The sequence below is a fragment of the Lagopus leucura genome, unplaced genomic scaffold (assembly GCF_019238085.1).
Source record: "Lagopus leucura isolate 7727_CA_CO unplaced genomic scaffold, USGS_WTPT01 Super-Scaffold_73, whole genome shotgun sequence".
Classification (NCBI taxonomy): Eukaryota; Metazoa; Chordata; class Aves; order Galliformes; family Phasianidae; genus Lagopus; species Lagopus leucura.
The window spans coordinates 43,535,852-43,563,054 of record NW_024962252.1 but is presented as its reverse complement, the minus strand read 5'-3'; the positions used below and the strand labels follow the sequence as shown (position 1 = coordinate 43,563,054).

At 36.8% G+C, this 27,203-nt stretch overlaps 1 protein-coding gene and 1 long non-coding RNA gene across 3 annotated transcripts in view; both read right to left on the bottom strand.

Moving 5' to 3' along the window:
- NKAIN2 (sodium/potassium transporting ATPase interacting 2) overlaps positions 1-27,203 on the bottom strand; it is a 502,256-nt gene that overhangs the window by 135,475 nt on the left and 339,578 nt on the right. The gene's annotated exons all lie outside the window — the stretch shown is intronic.
- LOC122188249 lies at positions 3,315-4,571 on the bottom strand. The gene is made up of 3 exons (XR_006181533.1): positions 4,535-4,571; positions 4,376-4,436; positions 3,315-3,595 (listed from the first exon to the last, which is right to left on the bottom strand). It is a non-coding gene; the product is annotated as an uncharacterized LOC122188249 (long non-coding RNA).

Here is a 27,203-nt window from a genome sequence, read left to right as displayed (position 1 = left end):
TTCCCAATTTATTTTTCTAATAACCTAGCCACTGAGTAGCCTATAATACTTACTGGTTGCGATTCATCCAGATCAATATCATATTGTCAAAACAATCCTTCAGTTTTTCCACAAAACAAAACAAGATAAAGTAGCATTGGCTGTATGGGGTCAGCACAAAGTGTTTCTCAAATTCCAGTTGCTATATAAACCCACCAACAAAGGTTAGGGTGCAGTCCACCTGATTTTGGCCTTCCAACAGACAGATTTTAGATTATTCCTCAGCTCCCTTCTCAGCCAGTTAACACACAAAGGGTCATAGATAGATTTTTAAGGTAAGTAAAATGAACAGCCATCCAAGCATGCCAATCTCTTATCATTGGTCATACAAGTCCTAGTATTCTGATGGCTGCTAACAGGTTCATGGTATCCTAGGTAGCCCAAAAGGACACCAGCAGAACTTTTAACTAAGTATTTTGGGAAGAAGGTTGGAAAGCACTCCCCTCCATTGGTGCTCTCTGCAGTTTCTCACAGAAGAAACAGATATTGGCTTAAGAATAATACTGAATGACTGTGAGAGAAAAGGTCCAGCAAGGACCCCTTGCATGTGGGTTGGCTTTCAACTTCAAACTTGAATCTGTGTCTCAGAAAACAAGGATTAGGATTAAAAGAATTAACAAAATTAAATGTTTCCCTTTGGTAGTTTATCAAACTTTGAGTAGAACGTGTCACGCCTTCAAATGTTTAACAAATCTGAGTGTTGTCATTGAACTGTTTTCAACTACTGGCTTTGAGATCTTTCATTAGCATGTTCATATGATAGAAATGATGAATCAACTCTAGAAACTCAGAAAAAAAAAAAAAAAACAAGCAAACAAATAATACAAAATGTAACTAGTAGAGTCGCAGTTTACAGGAACTTGAATCACCCTGTGCTAACAGCTGAAAGAAACTGAAACTGCTGGTACGAAGGAGTGCAGTTCACTTGTTTTAGTGGGTTCTGGGTGCTGACCATCTTTATGTATAGGAAAACTCTTCATTCATTGTGCTTGTTTTTTTTTGACCAGGATTGTGACATTTTACCCGAGTTCTCTGTGAATGGAACTGAAGAGGACAAACATTTTCAATCAATCTTATAGAAATAGAAATCCAGACTAATATTTCAAACCCCTCTTATCTTTTCATGCAAACTACATAGAAAACTAGATTAAAAGGAATATATATATCTTCCTCAATTTTGAATTAACAACAGAAACATACTTTAATCAATAACAACTAGTACTTCATTCTAAGATAGACAACAGTGCCTGTTTATGATTCAAAGGAATCTTATGTGCTGTCAAGGAAATATTCAAGGTAAGCAGGTTAGCAATAAGGTTTCCTACAGTATCTAAAACATTTATTATCTGAAGACACAAAATAATTGCACAATTTTATACTGTAGGTTTTGTAAGAGAAAGCAAATAAAGAAAACTCAAATGTTTTCTGTCACCTAGACAGGTGTTACTGCATGCTAACAGAAGAAATACCAAAAACCCATCCAGAGAATAGAAGCAAACTTTATTCACTAAGCAGTCATTTGACATTCCTTTTTACAGAGCCTCCCCCTTGGGCCAGGGTGTCTGTGATAAAGATAAGCTCACACTGTAAATGCTTGCTTTATATCCAGCTATGTTGAACTGTGCTAAAAGCAATATTTGCAGTTAACATTACTGTGCAAATTTCTTGCCATTTTAGAGATAGCTAGAAAGACAACATTGCCAATGTTTCTTTCATACTAATACTTCTACCCAAACTTCTCATACAAGCATTCTATATTTTAAATGCTTCTCGAACTGGAAAGTTTTTTTTTTTCCTTTTTACCAATTACTTACCAGTGAGAATATGAAAAGCAAAATCTCAAGCATGGATTTGAATGCAAAGCTAAAAATCATTAGCTCCTCTTTTTTTTTAAAAAAAAAAAAACTTTCAGAAATACCTATGTTTACCAAATTTTATTTTAGACAATTTCATTTTCATGCAACAATGAGCGTGAAAATAAGACAATGACTCCTCACAGTAACCAAAGGTGTTCTTACAACTGGCACTACTGAAATCATCCAAGAAAAAAGCATAGGACACAGCTATGTTCAACCTCTATTATAAATGCAGGTAGACAGAAATGAAGTGACCCACTTGCTTTCACTTTCGTGGCTGCAACTGTCAAACTTGGAGATCCATGTGTTCTTTCCTCAGATCACTAATGGCTTTTCTATGGCACATTAAATCTACTGACATGTAAAAAGGATCTTGTTTAAGTGACACCAGCCCAAAGTGCAGCAAAATAATTGATAGCTTCCCTTCTACTAACTTCATTAATCAGCTTTAAATTTCTGTTTAGCTGTTCTTGAGAAATTTTTCTTCAAAATTTGCTTAAAACTATATGGCCAAAAGCACACAAGAATCTAAAGCCTACTACCAAATCTGTGCTGTCCACATTCGCAGAGATGATCATGTTTTTATCCTCACTTGTAAGCACAAACTGTTTAGGCATCTCAGAATCCAATTTTGACTTACAAACACACAGCTTGCTTTCAGAAATATGCTTGCATGTGTAATTAAAAGATATGGGGTAATGCTTACAGCTCCTGCCAAGGCATTCAGCAGAGAGCACCCTGGAGAAGGAGATGAAAGCAACTAGAGCAGTAGCCAGACAAATTGGAATATGGGGCAGAAACAGCAGGAGCCAGGAGCAGATAAAAGGTTAATGCAACAGTTGTGAGAGCAAGATGGGAAATGTATCCCAGGCAGAGCTTAAAACAGGTCCTGAGATTCACATGAAACAAACTGGTGAGTGTGAATTATGAAGATATAGTTCTATCTTGGGACTTTTGGCAAGCTTATAAATCATCTTTGCTTTTCTCTCATGGTTTATAATATCACTGGAACACCTCGATGGAAATATAAACTCCTAAGTGAGATATCTGTTATTCATTCTCTACCTTGTAAGTCATGCTTGCTGTAAACAAACATTCACTGGCTAAGCATACATCTACTCATATTTGAACTCAAGGACCTCCAGTGATGAAAAGCATAACAATAATCTGCAGTTTGCCAAGCCCACCACAATACTTCGTCAAGGCATTGGACAGTGGGAGGATGGGGGGCCAGAGGAGAGAAGAGAGTTATTTCTGTGCATGTCTGCAAGAAAAAGAACACGGTCAGGTGCAGGGTTAGGTTAGGCATAGGAGAAATGAGGAAAATCCATTTTCAGAGACTTGCAGTTACACAGCTCCAATTAAAACCAGTGGGAGATGTTTGGCTAAATTCCATGCAACACTGAAATTTGAGGGGAAAGTTTTCAGCCATTAACTGTGATACAGTTTAGTTTGAAAGCTTAATGAGAGAAGGAAAATAGCATTTGGGGGGCAAGGTATTTGCATAGCCACTTCTTCTGCAGGTGTCTAATTGGTAGCGATACAGGTTTCATTAGAATACGCAGCAGGTTGTGGAGCAATCTAAAATGCCACTGAAGATAAATGCATTTTGTTATCAGCAAATGTAACTGCTTGCACTGGAAATCAACAGTGGAATATATCACACAATATCCATCCTGCATACTTCATTTCACTCAGTTCTGTGGAGAAATTGGAATACACAAAAAATTAACACCTTGCATGTTGGAGAGAAGTTACTTTAAAAGCCACAAGGATGGAAATGTAAAGTGGTGGGGGGGAGGGAAGCAAACTATCCACTTTATTAGTGCAGCGTTTACTGCAATCCTTGCTGGAGAATCCTTGCTGGCAACAGAACCACCCCCTGAAGCTAGTGAGCCTTTGTATTTTTAAGACACGGTGTGAGAAGGTAAGCTGGGCTTTTACCAAATCCTCTGTGTGGGAAATTAATTCCTAAATAAGCTATTCTCTTCCAAAAGTGTGGTATCTTTGCATGGAAGATATTAAGTATTTCCGCCTGGGCAGAAAATGGTTATTGTCTAGGATTGGATAGAAATTACAAGTCACAAACCACGAGGAAATACTGGTTTTGGGAAACCTCTGCCTCCCAGCTCTTTGTTAAAACTTAGTGTGATTGTAAATACGTATCTGTAAAACAAAGGGAAATAAATGCAGTACTGCAGAGTATTAAACCCCCAAATACTAAAAAAACAACACCAAACCAGACAAAAAAAAAAAAACATTTAAAAAATGAAAGCAAAAGCAGCCTGCTAACCAAATCCAAAGTGAAATACAGGAAATAGGGAAAAGCACACAGACGCTGAATTAAAACATTCTAAAAAAAACAACCACCTTCTAACATTAGAGTTATCTTATATTCCTTAGCCTTTAGGGATTTTTTTTTTCCCTTCAGACTTTAAATAATGCACAGGACTATCTTCTCATCCTGTGCTTATACAGACCTTACAGACATTAGCAGGAAACATCTTGGTCCATGACTGACACTGCCAGGCAATTTGCTTACTGCATAATCAATGAAAAAACAAGTGTTATAATTAAGAAACATACAAGAGAGTTTGGCTAAGCAGATTACTACACCAAAGAATAGATAGAGGGCTTACCCTTATCCTGGGCTTGTTAGCAAATCCCAAAGGGAGGGATCTCCAAAAAGAGATACTTCCCTACTGCTAGTCAGCCGTTAAATGGGGTCTAGGAGAGGTAGAGCTGAGCTCCACCCCTCCCAGCAGCACAGGTGAATTGCCTTCACCTGTGCTCCCAGGGCTGACTCATTGCTTGCCTCAGGTGATCAATCAGAGGTTCAGGCCGTGACTCAGCAGTTCCCATATACTTACACAGAAAAGAGATGTCATTAACAAAAAAACTGTGAAGTAACCTAGCAATCAGAAAAGATGGAGTCATGTGGCATTCTGGATGATACAGAGGAATTTTATTTTTATTTTTTAGAGATGATTATCTCAGGTTTAAAAAATTCTCTCTGTTCTCTGCATATTATATGTGACCACTAGCCAAGAGTTTCCATCAGGAATGTGATTTCTTACACGCAGAGTGAAGGTTTGCTTACATTTCCAGTAATATATACTTTTTTTCTTAAGGAAGTGCCTAGATATTTATAACAGAGAGACAGGCAAGCAGCTAACTGACCGCTTTGAAGAATGCCTCAGCACAGAGATGGAAAACCTGACAGATGTGTTGCATCCACACTCACTCTCAGGAATCAGGGCTGCTGATGTTTCTCCTGGGCCTCCTGGCTGCCAAGCAGTAAAAAACCATCAGAGCTAAATATGCCATCCACTTTGAGTTCCCCCCAGTCTGAAGATTAAGTGAGAGGTTCTTAGTTCGCTACCACCAGCATATCTGTGGGTTTTCCATTCTTCTCACTAATCACCTGCCTGCTGAGACCTGCCACAGATCCTGCACATCATCTGTCTTAGGAAAATGGTTACTTTCAATTACAACTTTTGTTTCACATAAACTGTGTGTGTGTTCTTGAATCTGAATAAATATGTAGAGCTCTGTACTTATCTATGTATACCAGGAGCTACTTTAGAACAGTTTTGGAAAAAAAAAAAAAAGTTTCCAACATCTTACTGCTTGCCTGTTATTTTCCTCTCTTTCTGCCTAACTCCTTTTCTTCTACTGAATTTTTGAGCCCAATTGCAGATATTAACAAAGTCTGACAGAGATGTCTAGATATTAAACTCATACAAATTTCATGAAGATATGAAATGGGAAAGAGGAGCCTATTACTATGCTCTCTGAAAAACCCAAAAATGAGTATACAGTCATTTTTCCTAAGGGCTGGCTTGGTGGATCACCAAGGTGTTATGCTTTGCCTGAGTGCTTTTTTTTTAATTTTATTTTATTTTATTTTATTTTGTTTTATTTTATTTTGGAAAACTTAGGTATTATCATAAATGAGAAGTGAGTGTCAGTAATTGAGGTAAGATCTGAGAATTATTTATGATAGCTGAAGAAAGGGAGAGAGTACTGTGGAAGAGTACATTGACAGGACAGAGGGTAGTGGCAGTGATCATGATTGTGAAGGATACAAAATCATAGGAAATCAGGTCTTGGTTGTTACTGTGCACATTCAACAATTGGTTTTGTATTTGCTGATTTATATTCTATCTTTTTGGGATTCTGCTCTTTGCATGGGGTTTCCCAAGTCTATATTCTGAATAATGGAAGTATACAGCCTCCATTTATAGTTGCCAATATGATACAAATGTCTCCAACTCCGTGGAGGGCTGACTATAGGAACAAACTTTCCTTGCCCTAGCATTGCAGTAGAACACTAAAACATAAATATTTATTGCTTTTGTTAACTTTGGAGAACAACTGTTTTGATGAATTTAGTCATGCTGCAAATTATCCCTGAGCAGGCTATTAAATCTTTGCATTTGTTTATTAGCAGTAGCTCATATGTACCATTTTTAACCTCCTGTGGAATTTATTCATAACTGGTCAATATGATTATTTACCATTTACTCTTTGTGCACTTTGATTAATCACCAGAATCAGATAGCATTATTTCTGCTCCAGGAATGGATGACCTCTGTATTATAAGCAGGAAAAATATCTTGTTTGTTAATGAATTATACATGAATATACAGTTTTTGATGACTCCTGTGATAAAGGCAAAAAAAGGCATTAATACAGAGCCACGATTCCTTCTATTAACTGTGAATACCCTACAGATCCATTCTTTCTAGTATTTCTGATTCATTCCCTTCCCTTTACTATTCTTGTGAATAAAGTCTTCCTTGTACAAATGTTTGTGAATAAAATCACTGTGAATGTGACTCAAATAAATCAGCAGCAATAGCATACAGGCTTGTTGCTTCATGCACCTCCAATTTAAACAGAGTAGGAGATTAATTCTGCTGGCTACGTAGACGAGCTCAGGTTCCCAAATTAAGAAAGCTAGAATCCCTATTAAGTTCATGTAGAGAGAGAACTAGAATTTTTCACATTCTAAGTTACTCAGGAAGCCCAGGTCTACATTGTTTATAAGTACATAGTCTGAATATTTTAAAGTATGCAGTGCACTTGAAAAATGTAAAGTATGCATAGTGCTAATTTTCACGAATCATAGATACATCTTTTCTTACTGTGTGTATAGAACAAGAGATAAACAAGAGCTTGAGGGGGATTTTTTTTTAATGTATCTATATTAGATTCCAAGAAATAACACTAGATGCATCAGAGATTACACAGAGGAACTAGTTTAAAAATATATATATTAATTATACTGTCATAAAATATATGAGACTTGGGGAGCAATATAACTTGGAATGAAAGCAATAAATTGGAACAAAAAATGCTTTAAAATGTGTAATTATCATGCATTAAGCTGAAAAAACAAGAGATAGAAATATCCATGCTCTTCAAAATGTCAAGTTGAACTCCTTGCTGTGAGCCAGGCTGCTTAATATATGGGTGGCTTTCAGCTCTGAAACTCTAATGCATAAAGGACAGCACAACAGGATGTTATAACTTCATGAAGATACTAAAATATAATATTTTATTAACATTAAATCATTTACTGGTATTTCTGAAGAAATATATTTTTGAATTTTTGTACCTTTACCAGATAAACAAAAATCAAAATGTCACCTGCCTGAAACCACTGCTCTGCTCAAGGTCTCTGTGCTCAGTAATATAAAACCAAACTGGTTTATTTGTTTGTTAATAAACACATCTTGCTAATCTGGGTTTCTTTTGTTTCTTATCTTGCAGCTCCTGGAAATATGGGAGAATCTGTCAAAAAAAGCCAAACCAAACCCAAAATCCCAACCTTTAAATCCTTGCTTCAATTTCAGCTTTTTGTCAATATAATAACTAAAAAAAAGGACAAAGTTTTATTCACTGAGGGCTACATGTAATTCACCTTGCTGTCTTTGCTGTTGAGAGGTACAATTTTGTCACTATTGCTTGTGCTGAGCAGTGCCTCATATTATGAAAACTATCCCTGAAGACAGCATGAGCAATTAGAATCAGAGTCAAAACCAGCCAGGTAGAACACACTCAAACGTTGTAATCCCTGCTTCTAAATACAGCATTGACTGCAGGCCGTGGAAGCCCAGATAAGTCGGCTCTCTCTCTGTCTCTCCTTTTTTTGTCTCTCTCTCTCCCCCCCCCCCTTTTTTTCTAAGGACAGTTTGATAAAAGTAATCAGTTTAATCAGTGACCTTGCTTCCAAGACCTAGGTTACTGGAGATGATTTTGTTTGCATATGTAAATGTAATTATTTCCTCTCTGAATGCAGTTGGCTGCAGCCCAGACCTCTATATGTAGACTGAACACTGATAGGGATTCAGGTAAGATTTTGAAAGCAGCTGCCATACAGATTTGTCATATATGTGTCCACAGATAATTCTCCCTTTAAGTGTACATCTAATTAAGGCTCCACCTGTGGATTTACAGTATTATTCACTAGCCCTCAGAATACAAGAGGAAGTAGGAGATGCTGAATGTCACCAGTATTTCAGGAAATGGCAGAGATCTCCATGAAGAAAAGGCACTAGGTTACAAGAAATGCAGATTTTCAAGTGAGAGGGGAATGTTACGATGATTTTTCCTAATAAGAACAGGACAGAGAATTTCAGACAGTTTCCCAGTACATACTGTCCAGTAGAGTTTGTAGGGAATTCACAATACATAGAATAGTAACTTAACTACTTCAAGTGATAAGTGCTCCTCCACATCTTTAAGGAACATTATTTCTATTCTATTAGTAAGCACTTTAAATTTATTTAGTAAGAACCTAAAATCATTAGCTTTCACTATAACTTTTTTTCCTGTAAAGAAATAGCTGCTAGACTGCTGTGCAGAAATATGCTAGATTGTTTTTATTTTTCGTGAACAAACTGAAGAGATTGAGTTTCCTCCATTTCTTGCTAAGTTTTATTAATCATTATTTCCCCGCACTTCTCTTGTTGTTTCCCATACTTTTAAATGTACGCAACAAAACTACACTCAGGAGACTAAAAGCAGTTCACAAATGAAACATTTAATATCCATAGGTCAAGTTTATCCTCAGAGCTACAGTGTCTAAACAAGTCATTCTCTTATCTCTGGTGTCTCCAAATTCTTTCCATCATATGCAATCCAAGATATTCCTTCCCATCTCACAGGAATAACCTACATCTCTTTTTTTTTTTTTTTTTTTTTTTTTTTTTTTTTTGCATGACCTTGGATTTGGCACTGTTTGCATTTTTCAGATGAGCCCATTTCACCAAGAAATCTAGATTAATCTATAAAGCTGACTTGACCTCATCATTATTTATCAGTCAAGCTAGCCAAAACCCATTGTTTTTCAGTTGTTAGGAATTTTGTTTGCTTATAATTTAGTTTCAGTCCTAATCAGATCCCAGTCCATGTCCAAATTAGACACTGAACTAGCAGAACTAGCAGACTTGCCCTAGAGCTCTAACCCAACAAATGACCTCTTACAGCCTATAATAAAACTAACGTTCTTGCCACTGTTTGCTGTAAACCTGGCAGGAACATCATTTCCCTGAAAATCCACCTATTTGGTATCCTTACAACCATAAAAATATGAATGTGTTTGCTTTGTTAACTACAGAGAGAGGAAAACACAATGAAGTTTTAGAGAAATCATGTCTACACCTCAAATTCAAAATTTGTAACAACTCAGCATCTCAAATTGGAGGCATGGTCTGAACCTGTTGAGAAGAAAGTTTGCAGAGATACCTGACTTTAGCTTGCTGTATTGTCTCTTCTGTAGGATAGCTGGTAAACAAAGTTGTGGGCAACACTGGGTATTAATGCCATACAAATCTCACTGCCAAAACTGTGTAATATTCTTAAAAAGGAAAAGTTAAACATGAGATGTTGTTAGGAAATTGCCTTGGGGAATGAGTGTTTCTAGGGGCTTATATTAGTGGTTGGACACAGCCTGGCATTAGAATAAATAGAATAGGATAGTATAGTCCAGTAGGAAGAGACCTATAAAGATCACGGAGTGCAACCACCTAACCACTTCAGGAAAAAACAAAAGTTACATCATGTTATTGAGGACATTGTCCAAATGCCTCTAGAACACTAACAAGCAGGATACATCAATCAAATCTCCATGAAGTCTGTTCTAGGTTTTGACCAGCCTCATCGCAAAGAAATGTTTCCTAATGCCCATCTGACCCTCACCTGATGCACTTTGTGCTGTTCTCAGCCTGCCACAGGTGACCAGAACCAAAGCCCAGCATCTCCCTCTGCTTCCTCTCCTCAGGCAGCTGCAGACAGTAGTGAGGTCATCTCTCAGCCTGCTCTTCTCTATGCTGCCAACACAGTCATAGAACATAATGCTCAAGCCCAGTGTATGCAACTGGGTATGAATCCTGACTACTGTTGAACCAGAGGATAGTGTCTTATCTATAGTTTATTCATGAAGGTAGTCTCTTTGCACCATCTCACAACAGAAAATTAAGCTTCCCAAACCATGAGATATCCAGAGATACCCAGACACACCCATCAGTCTTTCTATACAACCTGCCTGTATATTGAGTTATACCAACAATAATATGCATTAGCTAGGTCTTGTTACTGTGCATATAGAATTTTTTTGTTGTTGTTGTTTTCTAAGTTAGTGATTTCAAATCAGTAACTTCAGATGCTATTTTCAGTGCAAAAATAATGATATGGCTGACTGGAATAGATGCTGTATATTAACCTTTAATTTACTCCAGGCATAATAGCTTAATCTCAGACACATAAAAGCAATCCAGCTCTGAGCGCTGCTGTTAGGAAGATACTTTCTTCAGTCAGAACAGCTAGAATACACAGCAACTAGCATACAAAGAAACAAACATGTGACTTTGGTTTCACCTTGACGATGACTTGATTTTCCTCTTATCCTGGAAATGATTTGTCTTTCCAATTAGAATAAAAGAAAATGTTCCTAAATAGAGACCTAAGAAAAGTAGATGCATACTCTACACACATTTACGTATGTATTCTGGACTGTATTTGGAATGTGGCACTGCATGGTGTTTTAAATGATGTTGTGAATTACATGGTTCATAAAACTGCAACAGAAATTGTCTGAGGAAGGCTTGGTTGTAAATAATAAAAGTTGTCTTTTATTTTTTTTCTATCTAGCTGTTGACAGAAGCTTGTTAACTTAAAAGGAGAAGCTGCATTTCCACGAAACCAGATGTATAAATATTTTAACAACATCATAGATGTTTTCCCTGGTGCTGCAGCACGTGGTAGCTTCAGCTTCTAAGCACACACACGTACACACGTATTTCAGCTGGGAGGGAAGGTAGAGAAAGAAAGCGAACATGGTTCATGGTTAAGAGGGCAGGTAGGGCTTGGCCAGATGAGAAAGCAAATGAGTCTTTACCAAGTGATCAGCTTAGAGCTTTAGCTACTTTTTAATTCCTTTGTTTAAGAAGACCCTCTGGGTGCTTTTGGGCATTCAATCTAAGGAGCATTAACAAGGGCCCATTATAATTATTAGTATCTACAAGTGTGCCTCATCCAGAATCATTTGTAAATACAATGGCAAACCTTATTTGAAAGAAATGGAGCAAGGCAGAGAATTCTGCTTGCAAAATACGGAGTTGCTGCTAGGTGCTCCTAGTTTCCAAGCATTTAATCCATCCTTCATGTACAATTCAGTGTGCTTTGGAAACAAGAAGAAGAAAACTTATTACTATATTATCAATGTATTTGTAAACCTCACTGAAGGAAAGCATGCTGCTCTAGCATTAAGCATGAGAAAAATGCCCTGGATATTTTTATAACACAATTTAAATGATCACTTGCTAGGCTACTACACAAGACAGAAATAACTTCTTATGTGAAAAATGTAAAGCTTTATAGAAGAAAATCCTTGCATTCATATTTGTGTAACATTCGGCTTTGCATTTACTTGTCCCAAGAGTGGTAATTGTATCACTCTCACAGGATGGCCTTTCCCTCCTCAGGGCAAGTCAGCAGCTTTCACTGATATGACACAAGCTCCACAGTACCCAGGAGGTCTCTTTGGTCCGGTACTCCGTCTATGCAAATGAAAGCCTTTATAAAGCAAAACCTCTCTGATTTTCACTTCACTAAAACGTACCGACCATAAAATTATACAAAACTAAAAAAAGGCAGTGTTTTTTTTTTTTCTTTTGAATTTTTCATGGGATTTAGGGTCACTCAGCTGTATTCATATCTCAGAAAAGAAACAATGTTTTCAACATTGCAAACTACAAAATACAATGAGGACTCTTACCCCATATAGTTGACAATAAGTTTTATTTTATGAACAAGAATCTGGTTTAGCAAGTTAAACAACAGTTCTTAAATATTAATAAAGCATACTTTTCCCCTACTTCAACCCAAGAAAATATAAGGTTTTTGATTCAGTATTGCAACGTCGGTCTTTTAATGCTTATGACTTCTGATTAATTATTGATTACATTTTTCCTAAATAATGTATTTTCATCAGTTAAAAAAAAATATCAGGAAATCACGGTAAGAATTTCTGCTGCTGGTATGAATCTAGAGTGTGTGGTCATGTACAATTAGAAAATAGAGCACTGCTAACACTGACATAAACATTTTTGGAATAATCAATAGAGTGTCCCTTGAGGGTCCTGCCTGGGCTGTGGTCACCTTACTCCCACCTCATGATCTCATCCTGGAGCAGTTCTGCTCTTGTCACTCCTGGCCTGTACCAGATGCAGTCTGGTCAGGTACAGCTCGTCTATGAGAAAGCACAGTGCTGGTAGATGACATGCATGCTTTCTAGTTGCAGATTTTTAAGATGTTCAGTTTTGTCTTAACGTCTGTTGCCTGCATTGTATAAGAATGCGTAAGACTAAACTACAATTTTCATCCAAAATTGCTGTCTGTTTACAGGGATACTGCAATTGCCTACCATTACAGTACCATTACAGCTGTTTACAACATGTAGACTGCTTTCTAGCCACCCAGCTGCCTCCCTCAACCTTTCTTCATAACCTCTGCTTCTCTCCATTCCTGAGAATTTATTTTGTTCTTAAATATCTTAACTAACTTGCTGATACGAAATATTTGAGCATGGAGTTAATTTAGCAAAATGATTTTCACTCTCAACCTTTTTTTCTTTAGTAATCAAAACCATTCTTCAGCTATGCTGAACAAAACAATATCCTTTCCTGTTTGGTGTGCTATTGCAGCTGATGAGGAACTGCTCTCAATCTATGATGCTTCCCCTATTTTCATCCTTGAATTTGGTGCTTGGCCCTTGAAGCTCAGCCTGATGTCTTTCAGCGTTGTTTTATTTGAATTACTGCTGAATCAAGCAGGATTCCTTGATTCTCAGCTCCTTTGCTGTTAAAGGGTTCCCGCTGAGCCTGACATTATCTCAGCAGCTTCTTTGTACTGTCTGTGATTCCTGTGATGGAATTGTACAGTACTCTTTAGCATAATAAAATCCTTGGTCTTTTTGGTCATTTCTGGTACATTTTGTGGACGGTCCAACTTTTACAATATTTGTGTTTATAGGCATTCCCCCTCTTAGAGCAGCTAACGGTGCTTGTTTACATACAGAACACACTTTTTCCTGTATGATCTGGACATTGTGAACATTGTGGGCTCAGAGAGACATCTTCTACATGTTCTGAGAAATTGTTTAGGAGCAGTGCAGAATCTTATTCTAAGTGAAAGTTTTTCAGTTTCCTTGCACTATATCCTTACTACTTGTTAGTGAGCTGCGCAGACCTCTTATAATTATTCTTTTTCAGTTTAAGAATATTCTGGTGCTGCACTGAAATTAAATATATAGACTGCTTTGTCCAGCTCCCTACCAGCTATTGCTGCTGCTGTTTGCAGAAGTCAACAAATATCCTATTTATCAGCACTCTGATAAATAGATCAATGTATCACATCTGCTTACTGGCCTCAGATTATTTTCCTTTTATAAAGCATTAGCACTTGGCCTTACTCCTCCCCTATAAAACCTCTGCTTTTCAGTGTCACAGTGGTTACATTGTTGCTGCCTCCACAAACAAGCTGGAATCAAAATTCTCACTGATCTAGTAACGCCATTACAAAATACAGCAGCAGAATGGAAGTCATCTTCTGTAATGGATGTGATGTTTTGGAAGAATGCAGCAATCAGAGAATATTATATTGACATATGACAGATGCTATAGATACATGAAATATTCTTATATATTGAAACTATTGCATCACTGTTCTAGGAGTGTTATATGTATTTCTGCATGTATATACGCATGTGTTCCAGTGCCCGTGTGTTCTCTGTTCCTATAATTAGTCTGATAATTCTGATAAACATAATAGATACTGCTTTGGTGAGATAGAGGACATGAACCCAATTCAATCTAAGGACAATTTGCTCCTACAGTCCTGCCAGGCAGTGTTAGGAAAGTGAGACATGCTTCTCCACACAAGGCAGCAAGGCTGCTTATTGCTCTGCTATCTGTTTCCTCTGTTGTTGCATTCTGAAGAAATTGGACTGTGGTCTGAAAGCCTGGCAGTTCCTGGGCAACTTGACACTGTGCAAGATTCTGCTGCCGATGCTGATGCTGAGGCACCAGGCCTTTTGGAGCAAGCAGAATACAAGAAGCCCTACCGGAATGGCTGGCATTATTTTTCACTCTATTTTCACCACAGAATAGTGAGTGGGCACTTCCTTCTAATCATACTGATTTTGATGATACACATAATGGACCATTTGTGCCAAAACCTTTAGGGTTTCTCTCTTGCTGCTTGAGCATCTGAAGCCTAGACACTCACTCTTGTTTTGCAGCAGAGATTATCATCTTTAAGTATTACCCTGGGTAGCCCAGTCCTTGGTTTGGAATCAGCCTAGTTTGTTGCTTTGAAATAGTCTTCCCTAGAAACTGACATCACAAATCTCACAATTGATCTTGTCTCTGCCACAAAGCTTACTTTGTATTCTTCCAAAAGGAATGGTACTGTGTAGTTTTATCAAGAAGAGAAAGCTAAGGGGCAACATTAGAAAGTTAGCATAGACGTAAAGGGTCAGGCCAAAGATGTATCCTGCCTCCTGCCCTGATTGTCTAAGTGGCCAGAAGCAGATGTCTTGGGAGGCAGACAGAGAGGGACAAGTATATTACCATTATTTCTTGAAATACTCTTGCTGCACAGTGTTCACTATGTGTTTAGTAATCCTCAGAGAATTTCTGTTTCATGATAACAGTGTTTTCATGTAAAAAGTAATGAAAACTGGAATAATTTATCTAGAGTGATGGCAAACATAGCTATCAATAATCTTTTGAGGTCCATTCCTGGTTGCAGAATAAAACAAATTATTTAAACAAGTGGTATCATTCTTGTCTTTATCAATGAAATCTCTTTCACCTAATCTTATAACATCACATTTAAATATAAACTAATTGAAGATTTTTCTTATGAAAGTGGAGATAAATCATCTCTGACATTTTTTAGGATGGAATGAACTGCTGGCAAGAAGTCTGTTCACTACAGAAGTTTGGTGGGCACCCAAAGCCAAATGCAGATCAGTTTTCCCTAAAACACAGACCAGATTCAACCTGTTCCTTCCTGTCACGTTTGCTAGTCATTTGGTATCATAACATTATTTCTGTCCATGCTGTCTTCCTGACTTCCTAATCTTTCCTCTGAAAGTGGCAGTAATGAACTTTATCTTCTTATTTTCATTTTTATGCTTTCACCCCTAAACTGGCTACAAATGTCAGTTTAATTCTTGTTACCACCACTTTCCTGTTTATGCAACATTGGTTTGTTTTCCTGGAAATAAGCATTACAGGTAGTCTAAGACTTTCTACATTTCCTGCTGTTCTGTTCCAGTATGTTGCTTTATTCTCCTATTAATCACCTTCTCTTCCTTGCTGAGAGCACTAGTAGACAGATCTCTTCTACTCTGTTTCATGCACTGTGCACTAGCTAATTACATTAGAAGACTTGTGCTTTATAATTCTGAATTGTTTCTTTATTTATGAATTCTATTCACATAAGTGTTAGAAATACAGGAAGAATTTGAGCCCTGGAAGCACAGACTGGTGTTCTGCCATTTCCTCCATACAGAAATCCCATGAAGGTCAACAAAGGAAAATGTGAAGTTCTGCCTTTGGAAAGAAGTAACTCCTAGCACCAGTACATGGTGGGAGAGAAAGCTGCCAGTAGGTCAAGGCAGATGATCCTTCCCCTCAGCTCAGCACATTTAGAGTGCTGAGTGTAGCTCTATCTCCTCTAACACATCCAGTATAAGAAAGTTATGGACACACTAGAGAGAATCCAACAAAGGACCAGAAAAATGATTATGGGATTGGAGCATCTCTCTTATGAGGAAAGATTGAATGAGTTTATGTTCAGAGATAATCTTATCAATGTTAATAAATACCTGAAGGGAGGGCATAAAGGGGACAGAGCTAGGCTCTTCAGTACTGCCAAGTGACAGCACAAGAAGCAGTGGGCATAAAATGGAACACAGGAGACTCTCTCTGACTATCAGTCAGATATTTTTTACTGTGTGGCACTGAGAGGCTGTGGAATGTCCTCCTTAGCGATCTCCAAAAGTTAACTAGTTGTGGGCACTGTCCTCCTGCTCTGGTGTTCCTTTTTGGGCAAAAGTTGGAGCAGATGGTCCTGCCATCCTCAACCAGTCTGTGATTATGTCATTCAAACTGTTTCTATTATTTTATCTCTTAGAACCCCCCACAAGTGGTGACTATCTTTGAAACACAATACGAATGGAGATCAAGAGTAACATCAGCATTCATGTAATGTCAACCTGCAATCTCAGCCTTTCTTCCTTTGGAAGAAAGAAAAGAAAAAGGAAAAAAAGAGCTATTTTTTACTTAAAACAATCGTATCAAAGAAGCTCATCTGTTTTACAGTGATTTCTTTACAATATTTTTATTTTGTATCCAGTACTTCTCTAGTGAGTAAAATACAAAAAAGTCTGGAGACAAGGACTTTGACTGAGTATTTTTCCCTTTCTAAGGGAGTAAACTAACCTTTTGACTAAGAAGTTCAGTCTTTTTTGTTTTCTTTTTAGGGCCTCATAAATCTTGAATACTTGGTTACTCTGGGGCCCAGCTTTGTTATTCCCACTTATTTCCTAGCTATTCTGTGCCCCACTTAGTTGATAAATTTTCCATGAAAGCAGCAGATTAAGATTTGACACCCTGAAATCTGGTGTAGAGACTTCTGACTTAGATTTTACATCAACTGAGAAAAAGCTTTAATTATTACACTATTTGTAAAAGATAAGGTCTAGTTTCATTACCCAAATATCATTTTCCAGTGGCTGACTTTCTAAAATGACTGAAACACGGTCTACTGGGCATTTATCTAAATTCTGTACTCTTCAGTTTGAATAAATTGCAATGCTTATTATTCTGTCCTCGGTTATACACCCATGTTCCCACATAATTTTGTTTCTTACTCCTGTGTTTTTACTATCTATTTATGTTTTTACTTATTAAAGCTCTTTATAGGTTAGAAGAAACACATTACTTTGGATTGTAAAAATAATTTTAAATATTCAGACATTTTATATTGCTGCTTTAATTTTTATTTTAGAATTGAAGCTGGAAATTTTCCTTTTGAAACTATAAAACTGGCCAGAGTAAAATGGTCAAAATTTTTCTTCTTAAACTGGCAGATTTTTGTAAACAAAGTGGTATATGAAAAGAAATAATGCTCTAAATTTTGTCTCCTGTTGAAAAAAATAAATGTTAGGATAAAAGACTTCACTTAGTGTCAGTCAGCATTCCTCCTGTTTATTTGTTTTATTCATCTAAATACTAAAATATATCACACAATAAGAAATAAGAGGAGCAAAGAAGAATAAGAATAACATTGGTCTTGCTGAGTTTTTGGAAGTTATCATTTATAAAAATACAGGTTCCAAAACCAGCATGGCTTAAGTGGAGAAATAACAATATTTAGGAAGGTTCATGCGATGAAATTTCTATCAAAATACCTTACAGCTGCTGTCTATAGTTCCTTTCTAAATTGTAGAGATTTGCTACATACACGGCAAAGTTACTTGAGCATTTGTGAAGTAAAAAGCCTGTAAAGAAAAAGTGTCCACCCCTCTCAAAAACCTCCTCAGCACAGACCCTCCGAATTCACATTTGACTGTGCAATTGCAACATATCTATTGATCACAATCACATATGACAATACAGGACTACACTTTAACAGATACCTAGCCAGCAGGTCTCCGTATTACTTTTTAGGTCAAATGGAGCATCTTAAAGGGGAAATGTGGATGTAAAACCTCCTTGTTTCAATATCTGATCACCATGTCTTCTCTTGCACCATTCTGGGGCACTGAAGAGTAGTTACATTCTGTCATTGTCCCTGTGAACAAAGTGGCAATGGTACAAAGAAGTTGTACTCCAAATTGTTTCAGATTTTTCTTAGACAATGTCTAACATGTTTTCTGCCTCTCAGTAAAAGTGTTATCACTTTTATCCTGTAGGCAGATGAGAAATTCCCTTCTAGCTGACTTGAAAAATAGAGTAAGAGTCTTTACAGAGCAAGCATTGTTAAATGAGTTTGCCACCAACATTTAAGAGACCGGCATATAAGTGACCTTATATTCTCAGCACAACCAATATTCCTTAACTCTGCATCTCTACCTTTTCCCCTCTCTGTTATTGAATTCCAGAAAGATGTGCAAAGACATTAATATCTCAGCTGGAACAACTAAGACTGAATATTATTGAGTTTTCTTATTAAATGTGGCATTTTCATTAAAATGCCTTTCTTTTTTTTCTGAAAAATCACGATGCTGTATTATCTGTTCTGATACAAGAGCATTGCAGAAAGTGCCTAGGAGGTAATACAGCTTAGGAAAACAATTAAATATGATGGCTGGCCAAAGGCAATTTATACATTTGTTTCCTTCTTGGCAGGTTATATTTTTAGCAACAAGTTCTGCACCTGAAGCATCAGTGCATTACTTTCATAGTGACAGAAGGGAGAGAAAGGCTGTTTTGTGTAATCCCATCTTACAAGGATGGGTGAGTCTGTCAAGAACAGGAGTGAGATGTTTGTGTTAAATTCAAAGTACTGTCATGTGAATGTAAAATCTACTTCAGCAATACGAGCATGGAATAATCAAAGAAAAGTGAATGACAAACTGTGAATGTGGCTCATGGTTTAGTACAGAATTACAGACATTGCCTCTCTACAAATTTTGTGCTCATCTGAAAACTTTAGGCTATGTACACATATTGCTTCCTTTCTTCTATTGAATCTCAGTACATCATAGGAAAAAAATACAGATTGGCAAAATTATTTTAATTTCCCAGTTTTGCTTGGCTATCTTCACCATTTCTTCTTTTCCTGAGAAAACGCATACTTGCTTCCAGCTTCAAATGCCCATGAGATGTTCCACACCATGGAAATGCTCTCCAAGTGAGAGCTGAGGAAATGTTTCAAAAGTCTAACTCCAGCAGCTGCACATGAACCATACAATTGTGAATGACATTTTGAGTCACTCTCTTGTTCACAGACTGAATAAACAAAAGAAATGCTTAATGCAGAGGCATGGAGTCCTCAATTGCCTGTTTTTTTTTCCTGTTCTGCAATCCAGAACTGAGCCAGTGATGTACATCACTGATGTGCAATGATATATGATTGACGAACCAAGTAAGTAGAGACAATAGCTGCCCAACAAATGGTCTATCTTTATCCTCCTAGACTTACCACACCCATAGGATTTGACCTAGTGAGTGTGCTGCCAACTTCCATTGTGGATGAAGCTGTCTTGCAGTTATACACTACACCAACAGATATTAAACTTCTGATTCTTCCAGTAATCAGATATGAGCTTAATTTTGACATTTGTGACATGTTTGTGAGCTGCCTTGCTGGAATCGGTGAGGTTATTCTTGCTTGTAGGGATTTTAGGAATGGCTAGGCTAGTGGCTCCTATTCAGCAAAGCACTCAAGCATGTATCTGCCTTTCCCACTAAAGTCCAATTAATGGATCTCAAGTATGTGCTTAAGTATTTTCTTAAGTTTAAACAGTGATAGCTTATATAATTGGGGTCAATGAAGAGAAACTGTGTCAGCAGACATAATGAGTGATATTTTCTTCACTTCAAGCACAGATGAAGTGTTTGAAAGCAACAAATGATATTACTCACTCCTATTACATATGCAAACTGCAAAAAAACCTTGAAGTCACTGCATCCTCAGAAAGAATTTTTTTTTCTGTGAAACCATTCTGTCTAGATTGAAAAACAAAAACAAAAACAAAAACAAAACAAATTAAAAAACCCAACTGACTAAGGAAAAAAAAACCCACCAAACACTAATTTCTTTCCTTTCTTCTGCTTCCCAGAGATCATGAAGGTAGCCTTTTAAGTATGTTACATCCAAGGATGTATCCAAGGATACATTTTCCTCGTGAAACACATAATTGTATTCTCCTATTCAGATACCACATTTTGACTCTTCTATCTCCTTACCAGAAAACTGCTAGCATTTTACTCTTTCTCATTTTCACCTCTTCTAAAGCATTTCCTTTTCCTGGTTCTGAAATATTTTTTTTTCCTTTACAGATGCTACAGTCCCATTTCAGCTACATTTTAAGAATCTGTTTCAAATAATCTATGTCTTTAAAAGATTTCCTTGCCTCTTAAAGTGGAACTCTTGCTACTCTAAAACTGAGAGAGATCTTGCCCTCCACCTTCCAGGATGGATGATGTAAAAGAAAGAACTAAAAGGAACTGGAAGGAGTAATACCAAAAAACACAAAGCTAACAGAAATGATTTAAGTATAGAGAGGTGACCCCAGGCCTTCAGCTGTGAGGCACTGTCTGTATCTGTTGCTGAGGAACAATCTGTCCCTCAGCACATGGAGAAATGAGCTACTGCTCTTCTTCAAGACAGGAATGGATAGCATCAGCCAAAGAGAGGGAGAGTTTTTCATTGGCACCAAGAGCTCCCTGATAATCAATCATTTCTAAAAATTGCTGTTTGATTGAAATCCTGTAAAAATGAAAAACCCAAATTTACTTAATAAGCATACTTATTCCAAAAACAAAAATAAATTCATGTTCTGAATGAAAAGCTCACAGTTCTGCAAAAACACAGTATTAAGTAATTTAGTTTCACTGGATGGGGAAGCCATCTTTTTGAGTCTATTCTGAGACACTAAATGCCCAACTTTTATAAAGGGTTATACTGAATAGAATCATCCTAGCATGAATGGTTTGAACAAGAATACTCTACTAACGCTTCCAAAACTTTTTGTGAACTTCAGACAGGAAAAGTTCTGATTTCAAGAAATAAATCCAGTGCAAGATTAAGACCTATAACTTCAATGGTTTCAAATACAGGTCTGACTGTGTGACAAGTATCTAAATTCCCATTACATGGAATATAATGCTTCATTGTAGTTAATGGAGATAGTCAATGGAGTCCTGGGAGTGATTCAGATAACAAGGCAATACGTATGTACTGTAGGATGAAACAACTTGCTTAGACTCCATTGTGCATTTCATGGCATTGTGTGTCTGTTCACAGTACTGAGAACATCATTGCATTGCATGAGACATGAGACAACTTTGCACAATAGCTGATATTCTGGTGAAGGTGGTACTGAGGAACTGGTAGGGTTTCTGTAATGTCAGTTCTGTCTTTCCAGTGAAATCACTGATTTTCCAGCCCTTTTGACATCACCAGGATAAGACTGTCTTAATGTTTGCTGGAGCAGCTTGATCCCCAGTGAAATGAATTGCAACTGAAAAGACCTAAGCACTGAACAAGCAAATGTTAGGCCTTATAAAAAGAGGCTTTATATAAAAAAGGCCTTCTATAAAACTTACATTCACTCCTGTGTTACATAAGTTATTTGATATCTGAGCCCCTCTGTCAGGTTTTGAATGTAAAAATAAAAGGCAGAATTCTGATTCCCTGAACTTTAGAAAGTATGGTAATCACCCAGGAGAGAAGAGATCAGGGTTTGGATCTGTTCTCTAAGATACGTTATTTAATATTTTAGCCACTGACAGTGGAGCATAAAATGCACAAACAAGACTGAACTTATACACTTCTCTTGGAAAATGAGTGCTCTGATTAAAAGGTTGAGAATCATGCTTCCTCTTTTACATTCCCTCTTTCAGCTTCAAGTTCTTTCCTGCTGAGGGTCTCTGCCTCAAAATGATGGAGAGATGTTTACTCTGAAGTATTTCTGCACAGATTATTGACAAAGGGACTTCTCTCGGAGATTGGAGACTATTATTTTTATTCTTTAGAATACTAGCATGGGAAGGAGAGAATCGAATCTCTCTGGCCTCTCTTCTGTATAAGAAATCTGCCCATTTGATAGTCTCAAAAATTCACCTTATATTTTATAATATATTAGGCCCCTTAGAGAATACAGGCACATACAAAGCTTATATTTTAGGTGGGAAACAGGATCCTCAAATGAGGGCAGTTCAGAACACGTGCAGGAAAAGATTACTGAAGAATTGAGATGGCCAAAGAATTTTTCAGTGAGGGATCTGATAATGTCTTCATGGTCAGATGAACTTGAATAATATTTTTTAAAGTCACAGGTCCTGCTTCTTTAGCTCAATATTCATTTTAGATAGCCACATCCTTCATGAGACCTAAGCCTTAATCTTTCCTTTATCATTACCTGTTATTTTTTTCTGCTTGTAAAATTTGTTAGCAAATCTGTGAACATAAGCCTTCCATTCACTACTTTTAAGGCTGATTTTGTTCAGTATTGAAGGCAATTTTATTAGTATAAAAAGAAACTGTAGCTTTTTTATCAAGTCGAAGCATACACCTTTCAGCTCTTTTTATGTCATACAGCACAGATTGATCTTTGTAGTGTTGTGGATGCTGGAAATGAACAAAAACTGCTCCTGAATATGACAGATATTAAAATGTTGCTGCAAACTCTAGAGAAGAAATATCAATTATCATTGCAACCATGTTTTAATGAAGAGGCAAAATAGAAGCGTCTCATTTGCAGGATCATCAGACTCACCAAGTTTTTTCTCATCGTTAGACAAACTCTCAGTCGGTAGCACATTTTATCTTGAAGAACCTGAAGAAACTAATTTTCTGCCCATTTGGAATTGAGCGCAAACTTTGGTCTTACAAGGGATCTGTGTTTCTTAGCTCAGATCTTTACGAACCAAGAATCTCTGATTATTTCTCCTTTTTTCAAACTTAGTCAGGCAGCGTTGGACAAATTCATATTCCTTTGTGAATTAGTGAACTTTAAGCATATTTACAATATTGATTATTATCTTTATATTTAGAACAATTACACTGAAATATGAAATATGAATAATAGTGTAGCTTACATTGTATGTATGTAAGTGGTTTGATATAAACTGCTTAACTTTCAGAAGATGATTGATTTTGACAGATGTAATCCCCTAATGTTTCACAAGTCTGTTTCACCTTTCTAGATTCCTTTCTTCTAACCACAGTGGTTGCATTGAATTCCTTAATCAAATCTCTGTTCTGCAATTGCTTTCATAACCATAAAAATGCAGTTCTTATTACTTCCATAGTTTTAACTTCTGGAAGTTTTGGTGTATACACGGTAGTCTCTCCAAATCTCATATTTACCTGTTCTGAGATGCCTGACAACTGGGGTATTTCTCTCTTACCACTTTGTTACAGTTTAATCTTTTTGGCTATATAAATACTTCTCCTAGAAGGAGCCATTCTTATCCAAACCATATGCTTAATGCCAGTATACTTCCAGAAAAACAGAGTTGTTTGTGATTCAAGTTTGACAGGGGAATTTCCAGTCTCAAGAAAACACAATTTGCTAAGTAAAGCGAGTACTTTTGACTGAAGTTTTGAGAAATAATTTTCCCTCTGAAATGATACTTATAACTCAAAAATGTTATTCACCTTCACACTTGGAACTCCTATTCAATATCCTGAATGTCTATGATTTCAGATTCTGACTGTGGTAAGCAGACTGAAAACCAAAAGGTTTGTTTTGATTTTCCCTTTGACACGTTATTTTTAACTCATAAGATTATTATGTCAATAGCACTCAAACAAGGGACAGAATGTTTCCAGAAGAAGTTTCATGAAAAAGTTACTATGATCACAGTAAAGCTGTGGTCTGGTGCAAAAAGTCACTGGATTAAGACAGGTACATTAGTGTATTCACCACCTTCACATGCAGGTGCAGTGATAACAATGTCTAAAAGAGCCTATCATCTAGGTTGTCTGAATTCTCTTAAGCATTATTGTATTTCAAAGTGAGGAAGGCACAAGAGTATTTTCAATGCTCCTTCATGTGTATTTGAATGGAGAATGCTGCATTCACGAATAGAGAACCCCAAACTTTGCACAGACCTAGTATTCAGGGCTAATGTGAAGAGAATCAGAGTTGCAGTTCTCTTAAAAGTCAAAAACAAAGAATTCCCCTTTACTGTCTTCAAACTGAGGCAAGACAAGGTATTGTAACTTGATGCTTTCATTGATACATCTCAAACACTTGTGTGTTTCTGTTAATGAAATAATGCCAAGAAGTCTCAGGAAGTCCTGGAGTTAGATTTAGATACACTCTAACACATCACAGCGGTGATCAGAATTAAAATATTTCTGTGCAGATACACAGGTGCCCCTGTCCACCCACTGCAAACCAAGGAAAAAGGCATTCTAGGCAAGTATGTAGCTTTAAGTAACAAAGCTTTTGGCACACATATTGTTTTCATAGACAAGATGCCTCCATTATTTGTTGTTATGCTTAAGTGTTTCCTAGCAACCTATTTCTTATCTCTGTGGGGGATAAAAACACATCAACACTATATAGAAGTTCAGAGTCTGTGACAGCATCATAACTTTTGACCACCACAATTAATTACCCAACATGCTGGCATCAGTCCAAAGTCCTCTTTCTCAATAAGTATTAGCAAAGTATTTTTCCTAATGCATTCCATTTTCTGCTTTATGATAAAATCAGCTTATTTGTATTAAGTATACTGTGCAAAGTGTAGAGCATCCTAAATAATGATCCTCAAATTAACCAATGTCAAGAACAGCAAATACCACCTGATGAAGGTGACTTTTCAAGATTTATGCTGGTGAACTATTAATGGGCAAAATAGAAGGGCCTTCTCAAATAACCTTTCCTTTCTTCTTCCTGCAGGTCATTTGCTAGTTCTGCTTAGCATTCTTGTATGGTTTTAAAGCAGTTTGTTCTGTATTTCTACAGTGATAGATAATCACCATCAATATCTGCAAACTCAAGGCTAGCATACAGATTCAGTACTAGAGAAGTAAAGAATGCCATCTACAACTGAAATATTAGGACAATTTATGTTGCTCTGTGTGTATGGTTAAGATATTGAAAGAATAAAGAGATTTCAGAAAAACAAATAAAAGCAAACATGGATGAGTGAAGAGAGATCATACGCTGAAATAACTATACATTTTTATGGTAACAGGTTATCTATTGAAAAATCCTCACCTCAAATATATTGAATGTTCAAAAGAATGAAGACATTAACATTTATAGAGCCTTTTCTTTTATAGTGGATTGTTTGTAGTTCTCTTAGGTTTTCTTTCAGTTCAAAATTTCACTAATAGTTCAGAATACTAGGATTTTGCAGCATTTGCTCATCCTGCACATTACAGACAGGTAAAATTCAAGCTGAAAGAACACGTCACTGCAGTTTTCAGAAAAGCAAAAATTTCTTGGCAGTTACTCCATCACTGTATTATTTATTTAAGTTACTAGAGCATTTATTCCTTTTTTCCAGGATATATCGGAGACTGGTCAAAATGTCCTCTCTGATGCTATCATTTTGAGATGCATTCCTTCGTTGTTTAATATGTCATAAACTTCTCTTCCAAGCAGATTGAGGAAGCAATGCATCTGCTGATTTCTGACCTTTTTAAAAGGTTAGTCACCTACCTTTTTGTATGAGTATCAGGTCTTAGCCTTTCTATGCTGCCTTTATCAGCTACAGTGATATCGTAAGTCTTACTCACTTATAAGACAATCTATATTGGAGTTGTTCACTTTCATTGCACTGATTCCTATAATATGCAGGCAATATGATTATGAAAAAAACCTGCAGATACCTCATATTGCCTCACTGAGGTTATGTTCCAACTTCATAGCAATTTATATTTCCACTGCACGTGTTTTTTTAAATAGAAAAAAGGAAAAGAAGAAAAAGGACAAAGCGTATATAACACTGGCCTGTAGTTTGACACAACCTGGAAACATACTTTAAACTAAATGACCTTATTAAATTTTGTGAGTCTGTTATTTCTCGTCCTATTATTATTCTAAATATAATACTAGGGAATCTGTGACTCGTGCATAGTACCACAGGGTAGATTTCTTTTTGATGTACTCTGCATTAGTATTAGTAATACTCATCTATGTACATGAATGATATATGGTGCAACCTCTACACTTGCTGCTGTATTCTAGAGAGAAAATATTACTGTTGCTGTAATTAATCCTGATACATAAACCAATGCAAGTCCAAAAAAGATGGTAGGATTGGACGATGAGGAAAAACATTATTCTCCTAAAAATTGTTTCACTACTACTATTGGAGAGAACTAATTATTGCAATAAGTTCTTGCAAGAAGTACAATGTAAAAGGAGAAAAATATAAGAGCTAATGTGCAGTGTGTTTGGCAAGAGATTAAATTAGCAGACATAGAGAAAGTTATTAGTCCTTTATACTAAGAATAAAAGTACCTTCGCATATCAGCTTTCCTTGAAGAAGCCAAAAATCAAACACACTGATTCCTGACTGGCACACACATCTTGACTAGGTCTTGTCCAGATTCACTTGGCAAAGGCAAAATCCAGGGCAGCATGTGAGTGAATAGATGTTACTATATGCTAGTAGGCCTACTATCAATATACGGTTTCCTTGCTAATGGTACATGAACAAACTGAAATTGTGAATTGAGAAGATGTTCGTAAAAAGGAATGATGGGGAAAAAAATGTCATTCACGTAAATTTGGAACATTGTTATCCTGATCTCATCATGGTTAAACAAATTCCTACACATGAGGAAGGATGACCCCCTGTACACGCTGGAGGCTGACTACCTGGAAAAAAAGGTTCGCATAAAAATACTCGGGAATCACAGTGGACACCAAGTTGAAAATGAGTCAACAATATATCCTTATAGCAAAGAAGGTTAATGACATCCAGGACTGCATTAGGAAGAATGCTCCCAGAAAGTAAAGATAGATAGGTGATCCTTTCTCTCTGTTCAGCTCTAGTAAGTCCGCAACTGGAGTGCTCTGTTCAGTTCTGA